General features: G+C 36.0%; 1 pseudogene; it reads right to left on the bottom strand.

The window, feature by feature from the left end:
- Positions 1-687: 687 nt before the first annotated feature.
- LOC101010122 lies at positions 688-1,562 on the bottom strand (annotated as a pseudogene).
- Between the last annotated feature and the right edge of the window lie 6,489 nt (positions 1,563-8,051).

Here is an 8,051-nt window from a genome sequence, read left to right as displayed (position 1 = left end):
GCTGTATTTTATAAGTGACAACTTCCATATCCCCCCCCACATCACGCACACATATACATATCTTGTCTTTGTCTTTAATACATTTCCAAAAGGGGGCACTTATCAAGATGTCATCCATCTCCAAACATCTGACTCACGTAGAAGAGAAAAGAGTTGTTTATTTCATAGACCAAGCTATCAAAACATTCCTTTCACTATTTCTGCTCAACCTAAAAGATGCAACCTGGAATTATTTTAAGCTGTTTATGTTATTTGCAATATTATGAGAAAGTAAATTACTAACATTCACAAGGTTATAAGCTGCAAAATAACTACTTTGTTTTTTTAAAAGAAAATTAGAATCTCATTAATGATATATTAGTATCATTAACAGAAAAAAAAAATCATTTACAATAACTTAAAAACCAGCCATGTAGGAAAATAATGTGTTAACCACTACAGAGAAAATAGGTCCTCTTATTTGATTTTACTGGCACACCCAAGTGTATCTTGAACTTCGAGAGTCTCTATCCTGAATAGATGATGAAGCATTCAGGTAAAAATAAGCAGTTGTAAGTGTGAGTTTTCAAGGGTTACTGCCTCAAAGGAGGTACAGGAGTAGCCACAGTCCTACAGTTTATTTCAACATTAAGATCTTCCTAGAAAGATCAGCATAATTTTATTTTGAGGAGAGTTGACAATTCATCAGCCTCAGTATTCACATCTTATAAAAAACATTCTTCCACATTAAAAAAGACTTTGTCCCAAAGAAATATGTTTTTCATCACTTCTCCAACTTTTTGTACTTGACTTCCAGTTTTTTTAAAAAATATGCATTTATCTTTTAAGCTGTCTGCTCAAGAGCTGCTACCTGCTCTTCAATGATATTGATCTGATCCAGATAAGGCTGCAGTCCAGCATACAACTGAACTTAAACTTAAGTCCTTTAAGTATCTACTAATGTTTATAGCAGTATCTTTTATTTCAAGATACTTCAAGCTGAGTAGTTTATTCATTTTCCAGGAGCTTATAGTCTTCACTGGTGGTCATCAATTCTCCAGTAAGATAAATGTCCATTTTGGAGAACATATCCCAGAAGAGCTCAGTGATCTCAGCTTCAGCAGGCTCCTTTGTTTCCTCAGGTGTCTCCATGGTGGCAATGTCTCAAGTTAGTTTCTCACATCGGGTCACTAGGACACATCAGGCACCATCATCGTGGCAGGTTTTGTGCTGCTTGAGAAGCTTTTCTTTCCTTTTTCCATTTTTTAATTTATTTTCTTTCCATTTTATCATTTTTTATTTTCTTTTGATTTTTTCATTATTTTATTTTATTTTAAGTTCAGGGATACATGTGCAGGATGTGCAGGTTTGTTCCATAGGTAAAAATATACCACGATAGTTTACTGCACCTGTCAACTCATCATCAAGGTATCAAGCCCAACACACCTTAGCTATTTTTTCTAATGCTCTCCATCCCCATGCCTGCCCTCCACTGACAGTGTGTGTTCTCAATGTTCAGCTCATACTTATAGGTGAGAACATGTGGTGTTTGGTTTACTGTACCTGCATTAGTTTGCTGAAAATAATGGCTTCCAGCTCCATTCATGTCTCTGCAAAGGACATAATCTCATTTCATTTTATGGGTGCACGGTATTCCATGGTGTATATATAACACATTTTCTTTATCCAGTCTATCATTGATGAGCATTTAGGTTAATTTTATGTTTTTGCTATTGTGAAAAGTGCTGCAATAAACATACGTGTGCATGTATCTTTATAATAGAATGACTTATATTCCGTTGGGTATATACCCAGTAATAAAATTGCTGGGTCACATGAAATGGTATTTCTGTCTCTAGGCTTTGAGGAATCACCACACTGTCTTCCACAATGGTTGAACTAATTTACATTCTCACCAACAGTGAAAAAGTGTTTTTATTTATCCACAGCCTCACCAGTATCTATTGTTTCTTGACTTTTTACTAATCACCTTTCTGACTGGCATGAGATGTCATCTCATTGTGGTTTTGTATTTGCATTTCTCTAATGAGCAGTGATGTTGAACTTTTTTTCATATGTTTGTAGCCTACATAAATGTCTTCTTTTGAGAAGTGTCTGTTCATGTCCTTTGCCAACATTTTGATGGGGTTGTTTTATTTTTTATGGTACATTTGTTTAAGTTACTTGGAGATTCTGGATATCATACCTTTGTCAGATGGATAGATTGCCAAATTTTTCTTCCATTCTGTAGGTTGCCTGTTCACTCTGATGATAGTTTCTTTTGCTGTGCAGAAGCTCTTTAGTTTAATCAGATCCCATTTGCCAATTTTTTGTTTGTTGCAATTCCTTTTGATGTTTTTGTCATAAAATCTTTGCCCATACCTATATCTTAAATGATATTGCCTAGATTTTCTTCTAGGATTTTTAGAGTTTGGGGTTTCACAGTTAAGACTTTAATACATGTTGAGTTGATTTTTGTATACGGTGTAAAAAGGGACGGGCGATGGCCTCCGTTGCCCTCAGCCGCATTCTTATACACCAATAACAGACAAACACAGAGCCAAATCATGAAGGAACTTCCATTCACAATTGCTTCAAAGAGAATAAAATACCTAGGAATCCAACTTACAAGGGGATGTAAAGGACCTTCAAGGAGAACTACAAACCACTGTCGCTCAGTGAAATAAAAAAGGACAAACAAATGGAAGAATATTCATGGATAGGAAGAATCAATATCGTGGAAATGGCCATACTGCCTAAGGTAATTTATAGGATTCAATGCTAACTCCCCATCAAGCTTACCAATGAGTTTCTTCACAGAATTGCAAAAATCCTGCTTTAAAGTTCATATGAACCAAAAAGAGCCCGCATCTCCAACACAATCCTAATAAAAGAACAAAGCTGAAGCATCACGCTTACCTGACTTGAAACTCTACTACAAGGCTACAGTAACCAAAACAGCATGGTACTGGTACCAAAATAACAGAGATATAGACCAATGAACAGAACAGAGTCCTCAGAAATAATACCACACATCTGTTTCATCTGATCTTTTGACAAACCTGGAGAAAAACAAGAAATGGGGAAAGGATTCCCTATTTAATAAAATGGTGCTGGGAAAATTGGTTAGCCATAAGTAGAAAGCTGAAACTGGATCCTTTCCCTACTCCTTATACGAAAATTAATTCAAGATGGATTAGAGACTAAAATGTTAGACCTAATACCATAAAAACTTAGAGGAAAACCTAGGTAGCGCCCATCTGTGACATAGGCATGGGCAAAGACTTCATGTCTAAACACCAAAAGCAACGGCAACAAAAGCTAAAATTGACAAATGGATCTTAACAAACCAAAGAGCTTCTGCACAGCAAAAGTTCACCATCAGAGGAAAATAATCCTTAATGGGAGAAAATTTTAAGAAATCATCTGACAAAGGCTTACATCCAGAAACTCTACAAAGAACCTCCAAATAAATTTACAGAAACAAACAACAACCCCATCAAAAGTGGGCAAAGGATATGAACAGATTTCTCAAAGAAGACATTCATACAGCCAACAGACATATAAAAATGCTCATCATCACTGGCCATCAGAGAAATGTGCAAATCAAACCATACAATGAGATACCATCTCACACCGTGCTAGAACGGCAATCATTAAAAAGTCAGGAAACAACAGGTGCTGGAGAGGATGTGGAGAAATAGAACACTTACACTGTTGGTGGATTGTAAACTAGTTCAACCATTATGGAAACAGTATGGCGATTCCTCAAGGATCTGTGAACTAGATGTGTACCATATGACCCAGCCATCCCATTACTGGGGATATTTACCCAAAGGATTATAAATTATTGCTATAAAGACACATGCACATGTATGTTTATTGCAGCACTATTCACAATAGCAAAGACTCTTGAATCAACCCAAATCAGTGACAGATTGGATTAAGAAAATGTGGCACATATACACCATGGAATACTATGCAGCCATAAAAAAGGATGAGTTTGCGTCCCTTTAGACATGGATGCAGCGAAACCATCATTCTTAGCAAACTATCACAAGAACAGAAACCAAACACCCCATGTTCTCTACTCATAGGTGGGAACTGAACAATGAGATCACTTGGACTCAGGAAGGAACCTCACACACTGGGCCCATCAGAAGGGGAGGAGGGAGGGATTGCATTGGGAGTTATACCTGATGTAAATGACGAGTTGATGGGTGCAGCAGACCAACATGGCACAAGTATACATATGTAACAAACCTGCACGTTATGCACATGTACCCTACAGCTTAAAGTATAATAATAATAAATAAATTAAAAAAAAAAAAAAAGAAAGAGGTCCAGTTTTAATTTTCTGCATATGGCTAGCCAGTTCTCCTAACATCATTTATTAAATAGGGAATCCTTTTTCATTGGTTGTTTTTGTCAGATTTACCAAAAATTAGATGTTTATAGATGTGTAGTCTTATTTCCGAGTTCTCTATTCTGTTCTGTTGGTCAATGTGTCTGTTTTTGTACCAGTAGCATTACTGTAGCCTTGTAGTACAGTTTGAAGTTGGGTAGTATGATGCCTCAGCTGTGTTATTTTTGCTTAGGATGATTTTAGCTATATGGGCTCTCCTTTGGTTTCATATGAATTTTAATGTAGTTTTTTCTAATTTTGTGAAGAATGTCAATGGTATTTTAATGGGAATAGCATTGAATCTGTAAATTATTTTGGGCAGTATAGCCATTTTCACTTCACAATATTGATTCTTCCTATTTATGAACATGGAATGTTTTTCCATTTGTTTGTGTCCTCTCTCATTTCCTTGAGAAGTGATTTGTAGTTCTCTTTTAAGAGGTCCTTCACTTTCCTTGTTAACTGTATTCCTGAGTATGTTATTCTCTTTGTAGCAATTGTGAATGGAAATTAATTCACAATTTGGCTCTCTGCTTGTCTATTGTTGGTGATAGGAATGCTTCTGATTTTTGCACATTGATTTGAATCCTGAGATTTTGCTGAAGTTTCTTATCAGCTTAGGAATTTTTTAATCTGAGAAAATGGAATTTTCTAGATATGGGATCATGTCATCTGCAAAAAGAGACAATTTGACTTCCTCTCTTCCTATTTGAATATGCTTTATTTCTTTCTCTTGCCTGATTGCCCTCGCTAGAACTTCCAATACTATGTTGAATAGGCATGGTGAGAGAGGGCATCCTTGTCTTATTTCGTTTTTTAAGGAGAATGCTTCCAACTTTTGCCTGATCAGGATGATATTGGCTGTAGGTTTATCATAAATTGTTCTAATTATTTTGACATATGTTTCATCAATACCTAGCTTATTAAGAATTTTCAACATGAAAGTGTGTTGAACTGTACCGAGGGCCTTTTCTCCATCTATTGAGATAATCATGTGGTTTTTGTCTTTAGTTCTGTTTATGTTATTAATTATACTTATTGATTTGCATTTGTTGGAACCAACCATGCATCCAGGACACAAAGATGATTTCATTGTGGTATATAAGCTTTTTTGATGTGCTTCTGAATTTGGTTTGCCAGTATTTTATTGAGGATTTTTGCATCATGTTCATCAGGGATATTGGCCTAAAGTTTTCTTTTTTCTTGTATCTCTGTCAGGTTTTGGTATCAGCATGATGCTGGCCTCATAAAAAGAGTTAGGGAAGAGTCCCTCATTTTCAGTTGCTTGAAATAGTTTCAGAAGAAATAGTACAAGCTCCTCTTTGTACCTCTTGTAGAATTCAGCTGTAAATTTATCTGGTCCTGGACTTTTTTTGATTGGTAAGCTATTTATTACTGCCTCAATTTCAGAACCTGTTATTGGTCTATTCAGGGATTCAACTTCTTCCTGGTTCAGTCTTAGGAGGATGTATGTGTCCAGGAATTTATCCATTTCTTCTAGATTTTCTAGTAAATTTGCATAGTGTTGTGTGTAGTATTCTCTGATGGCTGCTTGTATTTCTTCAGGGTCATTAGTGATATCTTCTTTATCATTTTTCATTGTTTCTAATTTGTTCTTCTCTCTTTTATTCTTTATTAGTCTAAGTAGTGGTCTATTTTATTACTTTTTCAAGAAAAAAAAAAGACAGCTTCAGGATTCGGTGATTTTTTGAAGGGTTTTATGTGTCTCTGTCTCCTTCAGTTCTACTATGGTCTTGGTTATTTCTTGTCTTCCATACCCTTGGGGTTTGTTTGCTCTCAGTTCTCTAGCTCTTTTAGTTGTGATGTTAGAATGTATATTTGAGATATTTCTAACTTGTTGATGTGGGCATTTAGTGTTATAAATTTCCCTCTTAACACTGCTTTGGCTGTGTCCTGGAGATTCTGGTACTTTGTCTCTTTGTTCTCATTGGTTTTAAAAAACTTCTTGATTCTGCCTTAATTTCATTATTTACCCCGGAGTCATTCAGGAGCACGTTGCTCAATTTTCAGATAGTAGTTAATTTTGAGTGGGGTTTCTAATACTGAGTTCTAATTTGATTGCACTGTGGTCTGAGAGACTGTTATGATTTCAGTTTGGCTGCATTTGCTGAAGAGCATTTTACTTCCAATTATGTGACCAATTTTAGAGTAAGTGTCATTTGATGTCAAGATGAATGTATACTCTGTCGTTTTTGGGTGGAGAGTTCTGTAGATATTTATCATGTCCACTTCACCGAGAGCTGAGTTCTTGTCATGAATATTCTTGTTAATTTTCTGTCTCAATGAGCTGTCTAATGTTGAGAGTGCAGTGTTAAATCTCCCATTATTATTGTGTGGCAGTCTGAGCCTCTTTGTGGGTCTATAAGAACTTGTTTTAAGAACCTGGGTGCTTCCATATTGGGTGCATATATATTTAGGATAGTTAGCTTTTCTTGTTGAATTGACCCCTTTACCATTATGTAATGCCCTTCTTTGTCTTTTTTGATCTTTGTTGATTTACAGTCTGTTTTGTCATAAACTGGGATTGCAACCCCTGCTTTTTTCTGCTTTCTATTTGTGGTTGTATTTTTCTTTTTCCCTTTCTGTTGAGCTTATTTGTGTCTTTGCACATGAGATGGGTCTCTTGAATACAGCACACCAATAGGTCTCCACTCTTTATTCAGTTTGCCATTTTGTGTCTTTTAATTGGGGTATTTAGCCCACATACATTTAAGGTTAATATTGTTACGTGTGAATTTGATTATGTCACCATGATGCTAGCTGGTTATTTTGCAGCCTTGTTAATTTAATGCTTTGTAGTGTCATTGGTCTGTGTACTGCAGTGTTTTGTTTGTTTGTTTTGTTGTTGTTGTTGTTGTTGTTGTTTTTAGTGACTGGCAAAGATTTTTCCTTTTCATAGTTAGTGGTTCCTTCAGGAACTCCTGGAAAGCAGGCCTGGTGGTAACAAATTCCCTCTCAGCATTTGGTTGTCTGAAAAGAATTTTATTTCTCCTTTGCTTATGAAGCTTAGTTTGGCCAGATATGAAACTCTGGTTTGAAGATTCTTTTCTTTAAGAATGTTGAATATTGGTCCCCAATCTCTTCTGGCTTGTAGAATTTCCACTGAGAGGTCTGCTGTTATTCTGATGGGCTTCCATTTGTAGGTTACTGCCCTTTCTTTCTGACTGCCCTTAACAATTTCTTTCTTCATTTCGAACTTGGATAGTATGATGATTATGTGACTTGGAGTTGATCATCTCACAGAATATCTTACTGGAGTTCTACGGGTTTCCTGAATTTTAATGTTGGCTCATCTTGCTAGGCTGGGGAAGATGATATCCTGAAATATGTTTTGGATGATATCCTGAAGTAGGTTTGTTAACTTTGTTTCATTCTCACTGTTTCTTTCCAGCATCCCAATCAGTCATAGGTTCAGTCTTTTTACATAATCCCATATTTCTTGGAGGTTTTGTTTGTTCTTTTTAATTCTTTTTTCTCTAGTCTTGTCTGCCTGTCTTAATTTTGGCAATAATGGCTTCAAACTCTGAAATTCTTTCCTCCACTTGGTCTACTTGTCTATTGATACTTGTGGTTGCATCGTAAAGTTCTCTTGTTTTGTTTTTCAGCTTCATCTGGTCATTTATGTACCTCTCTCAACTGGTTATTC

Source organism: Papio anubis, chromosome X (genome assembly GCF_008728515.1).
Source record: "Papio anubis isolate 15944 chromosome X, Panubis1.0, whole genome shotgun sequence".
Lineage (NCBI taxonomy): Eukaryota > Metazoa > Chordata > Mammalia > Primates > Cercopithecidae > Papio > Papio anubis.
The sequence above is the reverse complement of the archived record's forward strand: the minus strand, read 5'-3'. Positions and strand labels throughout refer to the sequence as shown.